Genomic DNA, 24,246 nt, shown 5'->3' with positions numbered 1-24,246 from the left:
GATTTTAGGAGGATTCGGATTTTGGACTACCCAGAGCGTGTTTCCCATGCTGGGGGAAACGCTCCCTGTTTAAACAGACGTGTTGCAGCCAGCAGCCAGTGGCAGTTGCAAAGGTCCATTTAACAGGTGCGGGGTAAACCCTCATTCATTGCAGCAGGGCACTCTGTCACCTCAGACAAAGTTTTGCCTGCCACACCGTTGTCTCCACATTCCAAATTATTAAATCATACCCTAAACTCTGCTGTCCAAACACATTTACCTACTTTGTGGACCCCCTCACACTTACACTGTCAGGATGGGGGTTCCATTGCTGCATTCATCACTCCATTGGAGGACGAGCAACATCACCAGCCTCCCCAGGCATGCTGTCCACCTCCGCCACGTGGAGCTACACAACACAGTGCTGCACAACAGGCACCTGCACAAAGTAGTTGTGCAACTACACATACACCCACTGTAGGGTGACCCAATGGGTGGCATCAAGGGTGTTCATGGAGAATCTCATGAAAGGGCATTATTGCACAAGCCAGTCAAGAATGGCCAAGACGTGGCAGTAGTGGTGACAATATAATATGTAATGTGAGTTGATCAGAAATCAAATATAAGTAAAAACTATGACAAACCCTCAAACGCCCTTGTGCATCTCCTTCATGCTCGTGACATGTTTGCCTTAGGCTTCCTACTACACATATGTGATGCATGCCTTGTGGCTGCAGCACAGGTAGTGGCAGGTTGGGTGAGGCTGACCGTGAAAGAGATGCATCAGAGAGTGAGTATGAGATAGAGCCATGAGATTGTATGAGGATTGGGTTGAGTGGTAGTGGTGGGATGAGTACTGGTGAGGTGAGTGAGTGCAGGTAAAAGGAGGATGAGCTTTGAGTGGGTATGAGGAGTGATGTGATAGAGTAATGTTGGCAATGCAGAAGGAGGTGTGGGGTGGGGGCAGTGATGTGGCAGACGGAGGGCAGGGGAATGAGTAAGTGTACTCACTTCGACTGATCTACTTAGGATATTGAAGCGCCTACTGCACTGTATGCAGGTGCGTGATATGTTGGTGGTGCTGGTGACCTCCTCTGCCACCTCGAGCCAGGCCTTTGTGGTGGCAGAGGCAGGCCACTTCCTCCTGTCCGCCAGGGAGAAGATCTCTGTCCTCCCCCTCCTCCTCACCCCATCCATTAGGACGTGGAGTGAGGTATCATTAAACTTGGGAGCAGCCTTCCCCCTGGGCTGCTCCATGCTGTCATTTTGGCTCCTTTCTACAGCATCAGTCAGTGGAGGACTGCTCCTTTAAATAGGGCTCCTCCAGCTGACAGCCTATGATGTGGGTGCGCAGTCCGCCTGCTGCGCAGCTTTCCAGCGCGAAACCCGGAAGCCAAGGTAAGTGGCTTCAATTTACTTATGATCGCGTGGGGAACCCACCGATTTTACTGGGCGAGTTACCCACGGGCCCAGTCGACCCACCGCTGGCAACCTGCCTCCCTCCTAATATCGGGCCTAATGAGAATGAATGGTGTGTGCTCCCTGGCCCCGTGGTTAAAAATAATGCAATGGGAGAAGAACTGCTCTGGTATATTGGAAAGGAAATGTGTTTACAATGGTGCTACATGTAATAAGGAGCAATTTTTTCCCCCTGTGTTAGATTTTTTCACATCAGAGCAACATGTACTTGAGACATAGAAAAACAGAAGGGAACATTATCCAATAAGTGGGATTGTTCTTACCAGTGGGAAAGGAAAACTAGGCATACAGTAATGTTACCAGTGGAATTCCCACTGGAATCCCCCTCCCTCTTGCAATTTTCTCATCAGGCTTTATGTCCATGTAATTTACTCTGGCACATTCTGTCTAAGAGCTTCATTTCACATGTATCCTGCTTGCAAAATAGGGGCTTTTGGTGCATCAAAATACTTCCCAATCTTTGGGCAGAAACACTGTCTGGCATTACTTCTAATGATCATGCTGGGTGTTAAAGGTCAGCTCCATGCAGGAGGCAGCTGTTAAAGGGATGCAAGATTTTTTATATAAGTTTTTTCATATAAGTTCTTATTCTCAAGTTTTTGTTGGATTTTTACTTGCTTTTTGAGAGCTTTTTTAGTTGAATATGTGTTTAGTTATTGGATCAGAGAATGGAGGAAATGTTTATGTTACTGGGCAAGCAGCCAAATCATTGTTTCCAATATCACAAAAAAACCTGCCAGTAAAGAAAATATTTCCGTGATTTCAATAGGACATGTCAATAAGACAAGAAGAGGGGACCTACAAAATACCTGCTACAATGTCAACTTTCATTATACCCCAAGGAGTACCAGAGCATCTAACTGCAAGCTACAGAATGCACTGCAATTTGGCAATACGAATTTAATGCTGGAGTTTGCTTTGAAGTGCTCCAACAGAAGCATTTTAAGCTTTGACTAGTACAAGATGAATGAAGCCAATTGCTGGCACGTTATTCTGCGCCAGCGGGGGGGAAAAACCTTCTCTGGACAAAGTGGTAATAAAATAAATCCAAATTATTGCCCACAAGTGCTGCGTGCATGTATTCTCTGTGTTTGTTTACCCCAATACTATCTCTTGGTGATAGTGTGTACTTTGTGTTATCTAATCTTATGCTCTTTCTAGCTACTTTCCCAGAGCAGTAGTAAGTAGTTGGCTGCTGAGTGCCATTGGGAGCCTCTTGGACTGACATGGTCCTATACCTCCCTCCTTGTGCTGGCTGCAATGGCTGACTTCTAGAACATCATTTGCCGATGATGGATGTGGGCTGGCTCAGTGGCCAACAGTTTCCTGTTCCCTCAATGCCATTACCCTCTGTTCCTGCTCATGTATGCTCTGTGATTCACTCAGTGCGCTCTCCTCAAACTAAATCCCCTGGAGTGGAGGCACCTATGCTGATGCGTGCGATAGGTGGAATGAATGATACAGCCTGCTGTGCTGTGCTGCCTTCTTAGGAGGCACTGAAACCTGCAATTGGTTCTTGTAGGATGCCTATAGAAAAAGAGGTGCATATATTAGAATGCTGGCTGCATGACATCCCTTCAAATTATAACAATAAAATGAACTTGCATTTATATAGCGCCTTTCATGGCCTCAGGATATCCCAAAGTGCTTCACAGCCAATTAAGTACTTTTGAAGTGTAGTCACCGCTGGAGGGAAATGCGACTGTCAATTTGCACACAACAAGGCCCCACTGACAGCATTGAGATAAATGACCCAATAAACAATTTTAATGATGTTGGTTGAGGGACAAAAGTTGGCCAGGACACCGGAAGAACTCTCCAGCTCTTCTTTGGATAGTGCTAAGGGATCTTTTATGTCCACTTGAGAACACAGACAGGGCCTTGGTTTAACATCTCATCTAAAAGATGGCACTACCATCATTGCGTAGCATTATGTCAGTGCTACACCGGAGTGCCAGCCAAGATGGTGTCCTTAAGTCCTAGAGTAAGGGTACTAACTCAGTGGCAAGTGTACTACCATGGAGACAAGGCTGATACCAGAGAATCAGAGACAATCCATTTCACCCATCAAATCTGTGCCAATGTTATTCTCCACATGAGCCAACTAGCCTAATCTCAAAGAACTATCTAAATCTTTTTTTAAAGAATTTATGAAATCTGCATCAACAATAGTTTGCTTCAGAAAATTCCACATTCTAACCACCACCTGCAAAAAAAAGTTTCTAACTCCCCTTTCTTTTTCCGAGCATCTTAAACTTGTGATCTTTTTGACACCATTTCATTGACTAAAATGGAAACAAGCTGTCACTATTTACCTATCATAACCCTTTAAATACCCATTTCAATACTCGATTTCCCACCCTCAAAAGAGCAAACTCTGACAGTTTACTCACCGAGAGCTCGAACTTAATGCCTAATGAGGTCTGAGCCCAAAACATTCATTGGGGTCAGCCATTCATAATGTAGGCAGACACAGCAAAGTTCCCTCCACCTCCACATTCATATTGGGAAACCTATCCTTATTGGGTTGGTGAATGAGCTATTGTTATTGGTTATTTAAGAAAACACTATGGATGGGATAGAATAACAGAAATAGAATCATAGAATCATAGAATCATAGAAGTTTACAACATGGAAACAGGCCCTTCGGCCCAACATGTCCATGTCGCCCAGTTTATACCACTAAGCTAGTCCCAATTGCCTGCACTTGGCCCATATCCCTCTATACTCATCTTACCCATGTAACTGTCCAAATGCTTTTTAAAAGACAAAATTGTACCCACCTCTACTACTGCCTCTGGCAGCTCGTTCCAGACGAATATACTGTAATAAAATAGTTCAAGAAATTTCAAAATAAAAATAGCACTTAAGTTAGCAGTGGGAACAAGAGGCACAATTAAATGAACATCCTTCAGTTATCAATGCAACATTGTGAAGCTGGAGAAAACTGTACTGAGGTTAGATGGCACACAAATGTGATGTTGGTAGTAGGTGGTTGTGCATAAAGACTTAAGGAGATTGTACCAAGGTGCCAATGGGCAAATCAAATTTTCTCTAGCACACTGTGTGTTTGGGCAACCTTGATTCGACAGGTGATGGGGTCTCTCTGCAAACGAGGACAAGGTTGCAGTTGAAGACACAAACCCACAAGAGAGATCCGCAGGCAGCGGAAGTGGTCTGTGAAGCTTCGCTGCTTGTATTCCATGCAGACTTTTGGATTGGTACAGAATCCTGAGCTGCAGCTACAGCATCTCTTCATGGTTTTGACGTAAACATCACTTTAGCATTAACACCCATTGTGATGCTGTTCCAGTCATAACCCTGTCGAGGACTCACAACCCAGTCATACCTCTCCAACGTTGCATAGACTCTAAGATAAAGTAGGTCACGCCCATCCATCACACTGAATTACTCTTCATTAGTGTAGAAATACTGTTGGAAATCTTATCACATGGTCATAACAACTCCACTCTCCACTACTTCAATGAAGACATTACCCATTTATTTTAAGTGGGTTCATGGTTTCATTAAAATAGTGAAGAGGTGAATTTGATACAAGTATGTTAAACGTTTGGACGATAGCATTGTTAACAGTAATTTCTATCCTTATTGAGTCACTGGTTTCAATTCTATTGTTCCAACATAGTTGTTTTTAAGGGTCGCGACCGCAACCCGGCTTTATTTCCGAGTTTAACGTCGGCGTGGAAAAGTACAGGCTTCCCACTGGGAATGCCAAGTCCAAAGATTTTGCGGTCACGACCCAAAAAAACAACTATCTTCAACTAACGCCCTCTCCCAACCCACCAGTTTTTGGGGTTTAATATCACCCCCAATATAACTGGTGATTGGCTAGATTTCCGAAACCTTGGACCAGAAATTGCTTTGGGCCCGACTTCCAGCTGCGGACTCCAGTAGCGGCCCAAGAGACAGTGCTCCTGACTTGAAGAAGACGAAGATCAGCCGGTAGAGACACCGACACTGGACCTACTGTGAGTCCTTGGGTGTGCAGAGATCAGGAGAAGGGCGAGCGGTGGCCGGCAGCGGCCCACATTTTTAATGTGGCGTGGGGAAGCGACCCCCTGCTCCTTTGGCTCCACAATTATTCACCTTTTTATTGATAGCCTTCAGCAGCCCATTTAAAGACCCTTGGTTTGGCTGCTGTTCATCTGAGAAAACTGGCTGCAGCATGCATGGCGCATGGTGTGGTTAGATGCAATCCAATATTGGAAAGGGAACTGTTATAGGCATTAGGCCCCCTATTTGCACAGGCAATAGGCCTAACACCTGTTTCAGGCCCTGGATGACAATATGCGCCTGGAACCCGACTGAGCGCCTGAAAAACGGGTGCTGCGTGATCTAATTTCCAAACCCCAGTCTTATTACCATAATGCACATCCCATTTCATTGTAATAAATGGAACATTTTTATCTCTTACTACCCAACACAAACACATTGTTGGAGATTATTGGCATAAACTCTTGAGTATGTTACTGCCAATTCAGATTTCACACATGCTTTTAATAGTATTTGCTTAATAAGAACAGTTAAATAAAATGAACAATTTGCTTACCACCAACATGTTCTCATTAAGAGGCCACAACGGTACTGTCTTTGGAAGGTACCTCAGTTTGGATCTGTTTGTTGCAGGCATGCCGAGTGAAACTGGACTTCTGTCAAAAATAATTGCATGCAAATCTTAGAGCATTTTGTTCTTCAGAATGTTACTTTTGTTTAAATAATTTAAATAATTTGAATTAATTAATCTGTTTTTAAAAAATTCATTCTCAAGGTGTGGGTGTCGCTGGCAAGGCCGGCATTTATTGCCCATCCTTAGTGCCCTGAGAAGGTGGTGATCGGCCTGTTTCTTAAACCGCTGGTAGCAAAATGATGCAACCAAGTGGCCACTTCCGAGGGCAGTTAAGGGTCAACCACGTATAGGACTAGAGTCACATTCTTGACTTGAGCCCAAATTTTAGGCTGTCAATCCAGTGTAGTGCTGAGGAAGTGCTGCACTGTCGGAGGTGCCATCTTTTGGATGAGATGTTAAACAAAGGCCCCGTCTGTCCTCTCAAGTGGACATAAAGGATCCCACAGCACTATTCTAAGAAGAGCAGCGGAGTTTGCTCTGGTGTCCTGGCCAATATTTATCCCTCAACCAACATCACTAAAAAACAGATTATCTGGTCATTACCACATTGTGGTTTGTGGGATCTTGCTGTGCACAAATTGGCTGCTGCATTGCCTACATTACAACAGTGACTACACTTCAAAAGTGCTTCATTGACTGGAAAGCACTTTGGGAATGCCCTGAGGTCATGAAAGGCATTATATAAATGCAAGCCTTTATTTTCTTTTTACATATGGGCCAGATCAGATAAGGATGCAGGTTTCCTTCCCTAAAGGACATTAGTGAACCAGTTGGGCTTTACAACAATCCAACGGCTTCATGGTCACTTTTACTGATATTGGCTTTTTATTTCCAGATTTTTTGAACTGAATTCAAATTCCCAAACTGCTATTGTGGGATTTGAATTCACATTCTCTTGATTACTACTCCAGTAACATAACCACACTACCGTTATCATTGTATATTTGTTTGTGTTACAAATTAGCATCTTTCCTATTTCTGATGGATTTACTAATCTCACAAAAAGTAAAATATAACATTTTCACCTTTTGCTTCTCATCTGAAAACATTGACTGGCCATCTTTTCCTAGTAACCTCAATCATTTTATTTCACTGAGGTTGTTGGGAATAATACCACAGATATAGAGAATGCATAAGATCAGCATAAGAAAACACATTTTGGGGGAGAATTCCTGAAGGGTTCTCCCAATCTCTTGCCATAACTTCAGTGCAAGCCCTGGAGAAATGGCCGCTTTTATCATCTACACCGTTTCTGTGGGGATTCCAGTGATCTTCTGCCGGAAAATCCCTGTGGAAATTCCAGGCGATAATCTGAAATTGAAGTCTCATTAAATGCGATTGTTCTGATCTCCCAGAAATCAGGATTCGCTGGGATATGTGAAGCTGTTTCATTCCATGGGAACAGGGAATACCGGAGGATAGGATTTCTATAAGAGATTACTTCATTTTAAAGACTTTAAATGATTTACTGCAACACGGAAGGAGCCAACGGAGCAATATCAAAACTAATGGCAGACAACTTTGAGAGAGTTTCACCATCAGGACCACTTCTAGAAATCAGTTACAAAAGTTATGACTAACATACTTTTATTCTGTTAACTTTCAACCAAACACATCATGGGGAGATTGACCTGAAGGAGTTACTAAGGCTGATTAGGTTTCTTGCTACTTACCCTCATTCCTCCAAATTGCGAAGCATCATCTCCACCATATATTGCATGCGTACAGCAATGGTAGTGGCAGTACTCTGTGAGTTAGACAAAGGTGGATGTCCTTTATGTGAAACCAGTATTAATAGTTGATAAGTGTGGTGTGAGTAACATTTATCTGCAAGCCTATCATCTGTCAGCCTGAGCAGTTAGAATTGATCTAGCAGGTAAATATAAGGACAGCACTGACTTATATCATAACTCTGTGGTGTAATGATGGACAATAATTTCTGTAGGTGTCTAACTTCCTGATGTTACACTTGACCTGCCACAATTCAAACCCACTGCCAGATTGCCATCATAGAGAGTTCCTGCCCCTGTCAGCACAATTAAAATTAGTACTGAGCAGCAATGTCTACAGTCAAATTTTAGCGCTGCATTTGTGACTTGAATGACTTGGAAGCAACACTACAAATCAAGTACAGCAGGATTATCTGTCACTAACCCAGCAGTGCTTTGATAACTGTGTCTGTCAGTTCATCTCTGACGTTATCAGACTCAGTAATACTGATTATCCATACACACTGCTTAAATCAAAATAGTTACCAAAATGGGCAGAACAGAGCAAAGGAACGAAAGAATTTTCCACTTGTGTGCACCTGATGCGGAATCTTACCCGTCAGGAGCATATAATGAGAAACTACACACACAAAGTTCACAATTTTCCATCGATTCGTTTTAATCGACAGAAAAATCACGGGCTGTACATCCACGATTTCCTGTTATCTGTTGCCCACAGGTAAGGCTCCACATTGCAAGCAGAACATTTACCCTTCAATTCAAAAGAGATCTATGAGTGAAGCTCCCTCCTTAAATCATCATCACAGTAAAATCTTCAGGAAAAGGTTTTCTATGAATAGTTTTCCATTCAAATAGTTCAAAACTATATTTAATGGTACAAAAGATCATTGTAAATTTAATCTGCTTGTTGGCATCTTTGATATTATGCAATTGGTTCCTTTCTCTACAGCAATGTCACTGTGCACTCATATTTTATAAACTGGAATTTCTGGCTCCAAACTACATTTCTGTGATGCAGGGTCCATACTGACTAAATAAACTTTAAACCTTCACTCCGGGCAGCAGACATAACATTTGCTGATTGATTTCAAATGTTCAGATAACACTGTGTATCAAGATACACTTTGGAGAAAAAATATTTGAACTTTTGAGAATATTGTTCAAATTATGAATATAAACTTATGTAATAAAACTGAAGATATTCTAAAGCTTGTCACCATGAGGTTTTCATAATCTTGTAATAAATCACCTGTACATAATTGAAACCGAACAGTGAATATTTGGATAGATTGTTTAACTGCCAACAATGCCTGGAAAATGTCAGAGACATGCCAGGCCATGATCAATGGGTCAATCAATCCATTTCCTTTCAATTTTTTCCTTAACTCCAAAATAGCTCAATACGAACATGTTAGAACCTGCCTTAGTTAACCATAAGGCGAAGAAATTGTTTACTGGCCTTGAATCTAATGGCTTGTTTGAAAAATAAAAGGTACATGCTGTTCTGTTAAAGATTCACTTTAAGAGTCATTTTTTTAAACACTTTATTTAGTCATTAATGATCTGTCTATTTGTTTATTCCAAATTTTTGTTTGGGAAGGATTAAAGGTAACCAAAAAATAGAGTGGTTTTAATTGCCTCGGAATGATCCCTAAGCAGTCATCTTATCCATGGGTTCAGATGAGGTCACAGAGCACAAGAGCAAGGATTAGTTGAACCTTGAGTTATGAATGCTGCTGCAAAATTTAATTGGGCCCTTTACATTTTTATATAAGGTACACACCGAGGGTAGTTTAAAGGCACATTTACTCTGCAAGTTTAGTGTTGGCGAGAAATGGCATCTGCTTAGTGCTGGTGCCAAACTTGCAGTGTAAATCCGAAATCCAGCCTAATCTGACCCGAAAGCAAAAAAGAGCAAGACAACCTGGAAGGAATAATCTAACACCACTTGGGCCTCACATCACATGCAGTGCAAATCCAGTATAGTGTCAAATCTGGTTTACAAAGGCCTTAGGGAGCACTATTTTGGACCCCTGACTTGCTTGCAAACCTATCTTACCTGAATTTAAGGGCTCGATTTTAGGGTCGGGTTACCTGCGGGTTTCCAGCGGGGGGGCCCCGAAAATCCCGATCTCCGGTCACGTGACCGGATTGCGACGAAATCCCGGCCACTTCCGGGTACCGCGCTGACGTGCGGGGCTGCGCGCGCAAGCCCCGCTGGTGGGAATCCCGCAGGCAATTAAAGCCAGCGGGGTTCCACTTGAGAGTACTTAACTTGCTCGTTGTGGTCAGTTAATGAGCTGAAGCAGCTGTCAAAAGAGGAAGTGTGGGATTTTAGGTTCAAGGCAGTGAGTTTCCCACACTGGGGGAAACAGTACCTTTCAAACCAGGCGTGTTGCAGCCAGCAGCCTGTGGCAGGTGCCAAGGTGCGCTCCACGGGGGAGAGCCCTCACCCACGCAGGAGGCCACCGCGTCACATAGGGCAACCCCTGCCCTCCACCAACCCCCGCCAAGCCAGAGGACAGACCGACACGAAACCGCAGCCCCAGTCCGAGGACCCACCCACCTACCCTGCACAACCCCTCACACCAACACCTGCCAGATGGGTGGTGCGTTGACATCGTCGGAGGACGAACAGGATGACCAGCCCCAGCAGCCTCGCAGTCCACGCCGTCCGCCTCGGAGAGGTGGGGCCCCCCAACACGGTGCTGCGGCACACCCACCTGCACAGCAGGAGGGAGGGCAACCGCAGAGAGAGATGCGTCGCAGGAGGCACTACCCTCCGCACAGGGTGTACAGAGCGAGGCTCAGCTTCATGGACCTCTCCGAGGAGCAGTGCATATGTCGGCTCAGAGTCAATCGCCAGGTAGTCGCCGACATCTGCAGCCTCCTTAACGACGAGCTGCTCCCTGATGGGCCAAGCAGCATCTTCTTACCTGTCGCCGTCAAAGTCACCACTGCCCTCAACTTCTTCGCATCCGGTTCCTTCCAGGGTGCCACCGGGGACATCACCGGGGTCTGTCAGTCCTCTGCACACAAGTGCATAAGGCAGGTCACCGATGGGTTGTTCCGCAGGGCCTCCCACTACATCAACTTCGCCATGGACGAGCGCAGCCAGATGGAGAGGGTGGTTGGATTCCATGCCATGGCCGGCTTCCCACGGGTACAGGGTGTAATCGACTGCACCCACATCGCAATACGGGCACCTCCGCATGAGCCAGGGCTGTTCATCAACAGGAAGGGGTATCACTCCATGAACGCCCAGCTCATCTGTGACCACCGCCAGAGATTCCTACACGTGTGCGCCAGATACCCCGGCAGCTGCCACGATGCCTTCGTCCTCAGGGAGTCCGCCGTCCCGCCCATCCTGCAAGCACCCAACGCCGGCAACAGCTGGCTCCTCGGCGACAAGGGGTATCCCCTCCACACGTGGCTCATGACACCTCTGAGGAACCCCATCACCGAGCCGGAGCGTCGGTACAATGACAGCCACACTGCTACCAGGTCTACAATTGAGCAGACCATAGGGCTTCTCAAGATGCGCTTCAGGAGCCTTGATCGTTCTGGGGGAGCGCTCCAATACACACCATTCAGAGTGGGACGAATCATAGTTGTCTGCTGTGCCCTGCACAACATGGCCCAACAGAGAGGGGTGCCGCTGGAGGAGGCCCCATCCACACCCGCCACCCACATTGAGGAAGGCGAGGGCGAGGAGGAGGAGGAGGAGGAGGAGGAGGAGGCGGAGGAGGAGGACGCGCCAGAGGATGTTGGTCGACCCATGCGCCGAGCCGCGACTCACCGAGATGGTCGCCGGGCCAGGGAGGCACTCATACGTCAACGGTTCTCCTAGAGGCAGACACTGCGAGGCGCTCGCATCTCCTCACCTGCACATGCGAGCGGCCATACCAGCCCCCTCCACTGAAGAGTGCTGACAGTAATCCTGCACCCACAGCAGTGTGCCCAATGGGTGGCAGCAGGTGTTCGCCGTCATGATGGCCTCCACGGAACGCAACTATTGCACAAGCCGCGGAAGAATGGACGAGAGGTGGCAGGAGTGGTGAGTATAGACTATTTAATATCTGGAATGTGACATTATATAAGAAACAAAGTACAAAATAATAAACACCCTGGTGTATTCCCTTTGTGATTATAAGGCCTTTGCAATTCTTCTCCGGGAACCCCTACGTGGTGCTACCCCTGTGGCTCCAGCAGAGGTAGTGGCAGGTTGCTCGTCTTCTTGCCTTGACCGGGTAGATGCTTTTGGCGGACGGCCCCTGGGTTTCGGTGCCCGTGAGGGCACCTCCACAGACTGCTCCTCCTGCACCGGGGCAGGGGCAGACTCGGCCACCTGGAGAGGAGGCACCATTGCGGGTGCTGGTTGAGAGGTGGGCGACGGGTGGGACGTGGGGACGCCTTGAGAGGCGTCCCCGCTTCCATGTCCCCGGTCACCATCATCCCTCTCTTGGCCTCGGCCCACATCACCCCTTCCACCCTGCTGGACGGCAGTTTGGATGGCATGTGTGAGGCCTTGCAAGGCCACCCCTAGTGTATCCCTCAGCCTGTTGGTGGCGTCGGAATGTTGCTCACCCTGAATCCGTACAGACGTTGTCAGGGCCTGCATGGACTCGATCTGGAGCTGTGCGTGACGCTCGAGGGAGGCCAGCCTGTCCTCCACCGCAGACAGTCCCGCACCTAACCGCGACACTGTGTCGCCGGTACCCTCCTGTGCCTGCGCCACCAATGCCCACATGCAGGAGTTGGACTCCTCCATCGCCTGCGCTATTGTGGACAATGCGCGCGGCACCTCTGCCAGTACCTCAGCAATTAGCTGGTGGCCCTCGACGACTCTCCTTTTCACTGGTGGCCCCCTGGGTTCAGCATCTGGGTCCGGCTGAGCAGAGCCTGGAGATGAGTGCTCCCTCCGTCGCGGACCCTCCGCGGCTGCCCCTGCCACCAGGGTCTGCTCATGCTCACTCGTGCACGGTGACTCACCAAGTGCTACCCCAACTAGTTGGCGAGGGGGACCCACCGTGGTGCGTGTCTCTGCGCTGGTGGATGGTTGGCTCTGATGTGACGATGCACCCTCAGAGACCGCCATGTCCTCTGAGGAATCGCCCTCCACGCTCGCTTGACCCAAAGACGGACCTGCAAGAGAACAGAGGGCACTTTGAGGCATGTGGACCAACTTGACAGTGCGCCTGATGGCAGGTGATGAGACGGTAACTCGCGATCATGGGTGTTGAGTGTCAGCTTTCCCTTACCGGCCGTTTCGGCAGCGACACACTCGCCATCGGCCACCGACAGGCAATGTCGCGTGCGGGCGAGGTCGAGCGCCTCCACCTCTGCGTCGGTGAGCTCCACCACTTGCAGCGGCCCACCTCCGGTGCGTGCCCTTTCCCTATTGTTCTTGCTTCTCTTCTCCTGTGAAGGCAAAACACAGATGTGTGAGTGGGTGCGTCTTGCATCGTGAGACGCATCGAGCATCGGTGTGGTTGGGTTGAGCGTGGCGCGGAACGGATGGGAGGAAGCGTGGGCCACGTGCCCATCCCATTGCATGGGGATTGGGGTGTGTGGTAGTGTTCGGGTGGGGTCAGGGACGGTGGGTACTTGCGTGCACGGCGAGGATGGTGAATGAGTGGCTGTGAGGATTGCTGATGGAGCGCAGTGGTGGCTGTGCAGGAGGGGGTTGTGATCTGCTTGGCGTGATGGTGGGGACGGGATGTGGGAGGGTGCGTTGGTGTACTCACCTTGCCAGACCTAGTCAGGTCATTGAAGCGCTTGCGGCACTGCTCCCAAGTCCTTGGGGTGTTGCCCCTGCTGCTCACCTCCGCCGCCACCTCTGCCCATGCCTTCCTGGTTGCGGCGGCAGGGAACTTGCGCCCATCTTCTGGGAAGAGTGTTTCCCTCCTCCTCCTCACGCCCTCCAGCATCAGCTGCAGTGCCAGATCTGAAAAACGGGGCGCAGCCTTTCCCCTTTGCTGAGCCATCGTCTCAAACCGCTTGCTTGTAGCAGGAGGGGCTTTGGGAGACTGCCCCTTTAACTGGAGCTCCTACATCGCGTCGACGGTACTGCGCATGCGCAGCCGGCCGGCACGCAGCTGGGGAGCGCAGAACCCGGAAGCTGGGCTTAATGGGTCCAATTATCCCGCGATCGCGTGGGGGACGCACACGATTAGCCGTCCGCGTTTTCCACGCTCCCGGAGGACCACCCGCTGGGAACCCGCAGGCCTGCTAAATTCGAGCCCTAAATGTTTAGAGAATCAGCATTCTTCCTTTCCTGCTCTCAAAACACTAAAATTGCTGATTGTTGGGAGAGAGTTCACTGGATGCTTGTATCCAGGCATGTGCAAAGCTCTCACCAAAAGTTCCAGTGGAATTCTGGCATCTTCTTCTCTTCCTTTGCTCCATGCCCTGGTACCATGTTTGGCTGCCTGTACCAGCTGCTCCTGTGTTAGGCATTCTTGAAAAGTGGCACAAAAAGATTCATGAGACATGCCGTCAAGTTAACTGACAGTCAAGTAATTGAGCCAAGCACTGTTCCTTGTTTACCTGCTGTTTCCCCAGTCTGCTGCTGCAATTTACAGCCAGAAAGGGCTTTTTAAAGGCTGCACTCTAATTTCCAGCAGATTACTCCCATTTTATACATGTTTTAAACCAATCATTACTCCAATGGTTATGCAAATAAGCTGACCCAGCAAATTCTCATGTAAATACGTCTTCAGACTGTCAGCGGGCACAACGATTTTTCCATTGGCGTAAAAGTGGTGCAACTCACCACGTGATAATTCTAAGCACCAGTGTTTATAGACTGTTTGAACATGGAGGGTATAGCAGTAAAACCCAATCCTGTCCTCACCCAATGCCCACACATGTGTATGTTCCAGCAAGGGGTGGCTGAATAGTGATCAACAGCAAGAACCTTGCTAGATCTTTACTCCAACTAGTCTAGGGATGCTGAGATCAACTGTAGCACTCTGATGTTCCCCAAGTTGAGATCAGCTAACTTAGCACAGACTGGGAATTGAAGGTGAGCCCTCTGATTAACATGGTTTAGTACGGAATCTTACAACACCAGGTTATAGTCCAACAGTTTTATTTGAAAATCACAAGCTTTCGGAGGCTTTCTCCTTCGTCACACTCACCTGACGAAGGTGAAAGCCTCCGAAAGCTTGTGATTTTCAAATAAAACTGTTGGACTATAACCTGGTGTTGTAAGATTCCTTACATTTGTCCACCCCAGTCCATCACCGGCATCTCCACATCATGGTTTAGTACGACATCACATGGTGCCTTTACCTAACACGCCATTGGGGAAGCTTAATTTTATGAATTTCAGGAGAAGTTCCATCATCCTGTGTTCCCATCAAGGAAGCTGGGCTGGAAGGGAGCATGGTTGGAAATAAGGCTACAACATTATAGCCCAGATTCTCTGAACTGCACTCCCATTGAGTCTGACTTCCTGCTGGCAGCTCAGGATCGTGGAATCACCTCTTCTATCACAAAGTAATGGGGCCAATTTTCCTCTGCCTAACAATCCATCTGCACCAGTTTATGGTGTGTTCCAGAGAGGACATAAAAGCAGGGCCTGTAACACAGCATCTCCACCCTATTTCCACTTGACACATATTTCCTGAGGCCCACCTGGTGTGAACAGGAAGCTTCCACCATTTAAGTAATGTACAAGTAACATTAGAGTAACATCATAAGGCCTCCTATGTCATTTTCTAGGGCCGCACTGCACTGCTGTTTTTGACAGCAGCCAGCAGGCCAAGCTAATGCTTTTAAGGCCTGTAGTGGTGCACCACTAACCACTAAAGCTCGGAGAATTTACAGTCCGGCCCAACGTATTCAGGAACCCAGAAATACAGCTGGATTCAGATATGGCCACATTGGGTCTTGTGAGATGCACACCACCCAACTCATGCTAGGCTGAGGGCAGGGGAAGAAAATCAGGACCATTGTCTCTGACTGATTTTTATGAAATATTAGAACCCTTGCTACTTTTTTAAAAATTTGTGTACATTTTTATTTCATTAAATTTATGTTATGACTCTTCAAAAATCATTCCTAAATTCAGTAAGACCATTAACAACAACAACTTACATTTATATAGCGCCTGTAACATGGGAAAACATCCCAAAGTGCTTCACAGGAGTGTAAATTAAATAGCTTCTATGAAACTGATTGATAATGACAAGTGATGCTAAAGAACAGATGTCCAAATCTGAGGGAGACATTACTATGATGACAATGGATGCAAAAACAAACTTAGTCATACAGCATTGAGAATGCACAGCAATAATAGATCCAGACTTAATTCTGAATAATATTTCCCAATAACATCAAAGATACCAGATAATACTTTTGTAGCCTGCATAGAAACAGCAGTAAACAAACTTCCTTCTGCCAGATGAATCCATTCTGGATGAAGCCTGAATTAGCCAAAAATCTGATTTTAGCACTGTGCTTTATCAAACATTCCTGGACATGTGCCAGGGAACGGCAGATGGAACCATCTTATATTTATGTGGAACATATTTGGTCCTAGCAACAAATGAACACTCCAAAACAGTATTTTGTGCAAAAACCAAAAATGGTATTTGGCTCAAAGTTTTTAATTGTTTTTTTATTGCATGGGCATTAATAAACTTTTAATTAGTTGATAGTGTGCTAATCCACTGATGCAAATTATTGCCGGGCATGATCTATGAGGAGCACTCCAGAATGGGTTTACTTATATGCAGTTAAAATAGAAAAATTTGAATTTGGAATGTTCTGATATGTAAAGGGATGGATGGCAGTATAGGGTAGTCCTATTTCATCTTCTGATATTGGTTCCACAGTTCTGAAAATAGTGTTGTCAATATGGAATGCACCACACCTGAAAATCTTGAAATGGTGCATCAAATAAAAGCAAAATTAATTTCTCTCTTCTATAAAACTCAACATCTTCTTCATTTGTTCAAGTATGAGGGGGCCCCACATTGCACATCAGATGATAATTAAGATATTACAGTACGATATCCTTCAAAATTCTCTTTGGAAATCTTGAATGAACCCCAAACCCAATATTTGATGATGTGGAGATGCCGGTGATGGACTGGGGTTGACAATTGTAAACAATTTTACACCAAGTTATAGTCCAGCAATTTTATTTTAAATTCACAAGCTTTCGGAGGCTTCCTCCTTCGTCATTTTCACATCCTCCAATATTTGATGGCTTAGGATATATATTTGATAAAGAAATATTGAAATTCTGTGACAGGATTATTCAACACTGCAGGTATTTTTCAGTTTATTCAGGGAATACTTTAAGTGAACAGCTGCTCAATTTATGTATAGTACAAACATTTCTAGAGTTAAACATTAATCTTTAACAGTGAAACCATTTACTTTGCTTAACCACATACCTGTTAAATATTTGCCTCTGCTAAGTATATTGTATATTAAAAGCTAAATGTCCCTCTAGTCATTGCTTTAGAAGTCTGTTTGCCCTAAGTACATAGTAATGTCATTTTCTATTAAGTGTGTAGCCCATACTTCCCAAATTATTAACAAATGCTAACTTGTTAATAATTTGTCTTGCTATTAGAATCCAGGTTAAATGACTCTTCAAGAAGTTGGGTTTTTCAAACAAAAAAAATTACTTCTCCAAATGAATTATTTTTTGTTCTATGCATTTGCCAATATGTCACCATATAACTGCAAATCTGTTTTACAAAGTGAAAAATCACTTCTACACTTAAATGAGCTGCACTGTACAAGGTAACATCTGAAAGTGATTTGGGCTGCACAGATTAGGAGCAGTCATTGTATATTACAATCTTTTCAGTGGATCAATGCATTGTATTACTATTATTTAACAGCAGTTAAAGTTTCCAAGAGTGGACATTTTACCTGGAGTCACTTGGGCATACACTGCTTTCACCTTTTTGACTCAGGGCTAAACTCATGAAAATTCAAATGAACATTGTTATTCAATATATAAGTGGACATCCGTACCCTTAGCGAAGTGGAGAAGGCGACTTCCAGAACTGTTCTGAAAATCATCCAGTTGCTTTCAAAAGTAAAAAGCGGGGAACATTTGTTATTGAAGTTGCAGAGTTACTGAATTTGGAAGGTGTCTGCTGCATGGGTTGAGCGGCCAGCCATAGCTTACACTGGAATGCCCTTGTACGATGGGGCTATAAATTAGACTGAAAACTAACCGAGTCGATATGGCAACCAGACTTCTTGACAGGTTCAAACCTTGATCTGCAGACAGGAAGGAAATGGCTCTGTGTCATTTGTAAGCAATGCTCTGAATGTGTCACAAAGAAAGCTAGAGAAAAAGCACAGAAATATGTTAGGAAGCATATACTTTCTTGCTGATTTTTGATAATGTTAAAATAATCTGTAGGTGGATTGACAGATGTTCCTAACGTATGAGCACTTGAGTGATAAATATTTCATGGTATGCAAAATCCCAGCTATATTGATGGCTAAAGAATACTTGGAATTGAAAGCAGTGTTATCCACATTGTTTTGAAGCTGGCAGCCCAGTCCTGTATTTTTCATGTACATCTCATTGTCAGCCCTAACTGTGTATAGGGACAAGATATATAATAACCACTGCAAACAAGTGGAACAAGATTGTATGTGCTTAGCATCTTGAATAGATATGTGCACCAGTGTCAGTTTGACATAGTGTGTGCTGCATCTATTTCCATTTAAGGAAATAGTAACACCACTAACAGTGCACTTTTTTAATCCTGAACATGTTTTTTATTTTTGACATATTTTGTTACTCGGAAAATTTCTCCCAGTTCATAAGTGGCCTCATGTAGCAACGTGTACCAGCTAACCTGCCAATGCATTTATAAGAAAAAAGAGAAGTAATGAAATAGAACTGCTTGTTTTTGACATAGAAAGTTGTTAATTTATTTTTGTTGGACATAAAAATGAAAGGCTGAGCTGGAATGAGCCAATTGGCTTTCCTCATCTGTAACTGTCTTGTGATCTTGAGAGATATATATTGCGGTTTTATATTTAATTCAAGACAACCTGTTAAACAGCAGAAAGCTGTACAAAATCAACACACATGTACAAACATAAATACTTAACAAGCCCAAGTCATGTCAATAGAGGATACCACTCTCTGTTCACACCTGTATTAAATTTAGTCCCATGACTGTATGCCCATTGACATTACCTTCCAGCTGGATGCCATAGAGGATCAAAGGTTATCCACTGGCCGTCTTGTTAATATCATAAAAACAAGGGTTAGCACAGTGTCTATGTTTTGTCACTCTATGTTTTGTCACTCAATGTTACTGGCACGCTTAGTTAAGACTACAGGGCAGATTTAACATTTAACACTCATGTTAATTTTGTGTGTCAGGAGTGCATTTTGGGAATTTGGACCCAAAGGGAAAACCATACAAGGCATGCTGAGCTTCACATTCAAATTTCTGATATGCGCTCTATTTGGACAAAGTTTTAAAACAGGAAAGCTAATTTGTAAAGTCTCCCCTACATGGACACATCAAGGGACTCACATCAAACAGCAAATTCTTTCTCCATTTTGACTCTTGAACTCAGTATTTGATTCCTGAGCACTACCAAATGCTTCCTCTTCTTTCCGCATCTAAAGGTATTGGCTCCTGGCTGTGTTGAAACTCCACGGGCACTGTGCCCTCCTCCAATTTCTCACCCAAGTGGTCATTATTCAAGTGGGTGTCTTGACAATGTGTGTCCGCAAATTATTCGACCATGGTGACATCAAGGCTAGGCCTCTTTGCCCACACATGCAAACTTCCAGCAGAGGTCGCTGGATTGTTATCAGAACAGTAAACTCTTAGTGATTTTTCACTCCTCAACCAGATGGCACCTAGGCCCATTGTAATGTCCCGACTACCATCCCACTGAAATCATCTAATTCAGCACTGATGATCAAACCTAGGGCCTTTCAGGTATGTATGGTTCAGCTGTTCACTGAATAAGCCATCAGAGAAATGCAAGTTTAATTCTAATAGGATTCCTACTTTGATGTTATTACATGTAACTTACTTTTATTCTTCAGAAAGTCCAAATCTGAAAACAACAAATACAAATTTTCTAAGGATGTGATATTTTTGTTGTTCCCAGTTAAAGATCCATAATCGAGGAGCTCAGGCCTTGATGCCACATGGCTAGCCCTCAAGAGTTTATAATAATGATATTTGACTATACTTCAAAGAATTCAATCAAGACTGTAAAACAAGATTATGGTGAAGTGGATGTGGGATTCCCAATTTTCCCATATCCACGTGACTACGGTCTTGTTTTGGCATTTCCATAACTTCCAGATTCTGACTGTATTTTTAGAAAATATTCCTGTGCTTTTCAAAAAGGCCCAGAACAATGATGAAGCAGTAGAGTGGCACCTGACACCCTGCACTGCATCCTCCCTCTGCCCGCCCCCCCACCCAAACCACCCACCCTCTCAGAACATGCTCACCTGCCAGGTGGAGTGGAGCATTTTGGAAATCTCTCTACATATCAGTCAAGAGGGAGTTAGATTTGGTTTGTGCCTGGTGAAATGTGTATGTATAAAGTGCCCCTGTCATACAGGTTCTTCAGCTTTCAAATACATTTTTATAAGATGAGGGAAGCTAAATATTCTGCTTATTAAAACATTCAGTAGCTTTCTGTCACTGGGGAATAAGTGGAGTGGTAATGGCCAGAGACATCCACCTCATAGAGCAGGATTATAGAGAAGAGAATTATAAAAGAATGGAGTGACGGGAAGGGTGATTGGCAGCGAAACACTGAGCTGAAGCGGAAAATTATCAGATACATGTAGCAGTCTGTAGTGAAATGGTATCTGACTGTGGTACTGAGTCGGAGAAAGGGAGATCAAAAGGAAAAGTATATTTTGTAATGCGGACTCAATATTTTGGTCATTTTATTACGCAAATTACCACAGCCATTTTTGTGAAGGCGAGATCAAAAATAAAGTTTGCAAACAGTGCTAAGATTTCATTGTTTTGCCAATTGTGGAGCTCCTTGCCCATGCACTGGACTTCCTCCATTTAAAGCAAGAATCTCCATCAAGGAACCCCGAGTTACATTAAAGTGGTCAAAACTAATGAACAAGTTAGCACGCAGCTGTAACATCACATTTTATCACAATGAGGCAAATTTAAAAAGATACCTATATTATCCTTGTTGTACAGTAACAATATCTCTCAGAATGTGAAAACACATTTTTAGAATGAGTGCTTCTGCTAATTAAAGAAATGGCCACAAACTTTTCTGCATTGAGTTCTGTCAAATCCTTGGATAAGATAAAAAATTTCATGATCAATTTTTAAAAATGGAGTGTGACTACAGAGAATAAAATGCTAGTGCATTCTCTCTGCAGAAGATCCATAAGATACTATTTAATAAAATAGTTTTCTTGTCCGAAGAAAGCTATTAGTAAATTATATTATTGTATGACTGTCATTCTCAGGGAATGGATACTTCAATGCATTTTACCACATTAAATCAGGCTGGACCTGACTGAAGCATATTTTTGAACAAACAGGTTAAAAAACACGTTAAGATCCTGGAATAGAAAATAATTTTCAAATGATTTATTGCTTCAAAACAGGAAAATAACTTTCCGAAGCGTTTACAAAAATGACAATACAATTAAATTTGACTGCTACTTTCCTTATACAGCTATTGCTTTTTACTTGAAAGCTGGATGGAATTGCATGGACCACATTTCCTGGACCAATCATAATGATTACCACTTTGATTTTCCATATAGTCAGCCAGCATCACATGAGAATGGCTGTAATGTTTTCCCAGGGTTGCTTAACAGTATAAGCTCTGGATCAAAAGGTGCATTGAGTCAAAAAGCTTGCATTTATCAGGACCTCAGGATGGCCCAAAGTGATTTACAACCAATAGATTACAATAACAATTTGTCTCAATGTCTCAATGCGCTTACTTTTGAAATGCGTTCACTTGTGTAGATAAACATGCAGATCCCACACTGCAAATTAATGAATGACCAGATCATCAGTTTTTGGTGGTATTGGTTAAGGGAGGAATGTTGGTCAGGACATTAGTACCATGGGATCTTTTATACCCACCTGAGTATGCAGACCCTTTCTGCTCCTTAGCTTCTACTTAGACATTTTAATCAAAAAATCCGCTGCAGCCTCCTCTTACCTTATTTATTGTTCTCAGCCTCTATTTCACTAAAGTCCTGCTATTTTACTGTCAATCTCTTTCTTCTTTTCCTGATGAGAACATTCTCTTTCCTTCTTCCACTTCCTTTCCCCTCTGTTTCTGACCAGTGTTCCTAGTTACCCTACAGTGTCACTGATGCTTGTATCAACCCTATGCAAACTTCCATATTGCACCACAATTTCGATTGCACCAACAAAAGCCTACACTCTAGCCCATTGATGTTGCCTGTGTTTGTCTCACAGAGTCATTGCCAGTACCGGATCCTGACCGACCTCCTTGAAGTGCTTTCCTGACCTGATCAAGTTTCTGCACTGTCCTAGCACCCTTTTTTGTTCAATAACTGGGAGAAACCTTTAAGTCACCCTCGTACCTGATACGATATACATAATCTGGAGCTGCTTGATGCTAATGCTGGTTTGAAAAAATGGAACGGTGGCCTTAGTTTTCATGCCTGGCAGGTGTGTGTTAGAAACTGATCCACTGCTCCAGAAATGAAGTCATGGCTATTTTAACTCCCAGGCCTCATTGATATCCCATCGGCTCACTTCCCGTCGGAATGGGCGGGAAGCAACAGAGAATCGCATAGCTCGGAGGCTGCCTGCCAACACCAGGTGGTTGGCTGGATAGGTTTAGGGGAGGGGGGAGAAACAGGGGGTGGGGGGTGGGGAGTTCACAGGGGTTTCGCATCCGGGAAGAAAAGTAAAAATGTAAAAGTTTTTCTGCTGGGCAAGTAGGGTTAAAATCACCCACCTTAATTTTACTCAAAAACTGGTGTAAGTAACAAAACAGAATTTCTATAAAATCATTGACAGAAGGAATTTGACCCCTTGTCCTATTCACCAGCATAAACATTGCTCACCTTGATAAGCACAAAATTCTCCCCTCCCAGACCGAACAAAACAATATTGATATAAATCTCTTTGTAAGGGACTCTGTCAACCTAGAAGCAGCTGTGTAATTGGAAAAAGTAGAACATATGTGTTGGTTTCAATATTTATTTTTCTATCAAAGGTCCAAAGGAAAAAACTGAAGAAATTAAAAGACATCCAATGAATTAGCAATAGTTTCCAATTTGGCAAAATGTGTTCTAGAGATAGGGGAAAAAACTTATCCAGAGGCTTGCACCTTGAGGCTACAAGCTGATCCAAACAGCTTGTATGTTTTGAACTCATTTCTAGTTCCTACATCCCCGGAGGAATTGGTTGTGGACCACTATGAGAGCTAAGGGCCACAGACCTTCACTGTGGAATAGAAAGCTGTACATGTACACTGTTGTATTTGCACTTATTCCACAAGGTATTTGAGCTTTTGCTTTTTAAAACATAATTTATTTTTCTTGCTGCAAGTGTGATGAAACTTCAGTAAATCTGATCAGTTTGTTCGATGGTCCCAACCCATTGTGCAATACTGAGATTGTTGGAGGGAACAATTAACCTAATTAAGAACCTGAAGCTGCAATTATTGATTCTTCAATGAAAATCAAAATTGGTCTAATTTGGGTTATTTTGATTTGGATTTGGTTTTATCCATTTAATCAATCCCTCTTCATAAATTCAGTACCACTTCTTTCATGTTATCCTAAATTGCCCTCATATCTGTAGATGGAGACGCAATACGATAAAGTTAGCTTCCTTTTGTTAGTCTATCCAAGTAGTTATAATGGGGTCAACAAGATTCTCAATGTACTAATGTGCATCCATTTAACACAGTGAATTAGGCGGAGAATATGCATGATTCCCAACATCTGGTAGTGGAAAATGCATTCATTGTTTCTACTGGTGTTGTTGGGCTAAACATCTGGAGCACAGGCAGGGATGGAAGTGGAATTATCTGAATTTCATTTCTGATGGTGCAAGGGTGAAAATACAGCACAGTGGAGGAGGGTGAATCATCCATGTTTCCTGAGAGTCTTTAGAGGGCAGTGGATTAATTAATGAGACAATGGGTAATTCCAAAATGTCATTCTGCTTTTACAAACTGCTTTAGCTAATCACAATCTTGAGATTGATCTTCATGTATTCTATTATTTCTTTATTCACAATAAATTGAAAAATTGTACCCATTGTATATTTCAAAAATTGGGGTGAAAGAACTTATATAAAGAAATATTGATAAAGAAAATTAGGTTGGAACACTCTCCCTTCATTCCTGGGGACTAGAATTACAATCCAGCCAGTACTGCTGGGATGTAAGGTCTCCTCTGCT

At 44.1% G+C, this 24,246-nt stretch overlaps 1 long non-coding RNA gene across 2 annotated transcripts in view; it reads right to left on the bottom strand.

The window, feature by feature from the left end:
* The window catches only part of LOC137301308 (uncharacterized), a 39,484-nt gene extending 21,527 nt beyond the window's left edge, over positions 1-17,957 (bottom strand). Inside the window, exons 1-3 of one of the 2 annotated variants that reach the window (XR_010958264.1) lie at positions 17,839-17,957; positions 6,029-6,128; positions 4,242-4,281 (exon numbers count right to left, since the gene is read on the bottom strand). This is a non-coding gene — a long non-coding RNA (uncharacterized lncRNA). Of the gene's footprint in view, positions 1-4,241; positions 4,282-6,028; positions 6,129-7,779; positions 7,812-17,838 lie in introns of those variants that run through there. The other variant, XR_010958265.1, reaches the window with a different exon arrangement.
* Positions 17,958-24,246: the final 6,289 nt, after the last annotated feature.

This window comes from Heptranchias perlo, chromosome 33 (genome assembly GCF_035084215.1).
Source record: "Heptranchias perlo isolate sHepPer1 chromosome 33, sHepPer1.hap1, whole genome shotgun sequence".
In the NCBI taxonomy this organism is placed as follows: domain Eukaryota; kingdom Metazoa; phylum Chordata; class Chondrichthyes; order Hexanchiformes; family Hexanchidae; genus Heptranchias; species Heptranchias perlo.
Note: the sequence above shows the minus strand (reverse complement) of the source record. Positions and strands in the feature narration are given on the sequence as shown.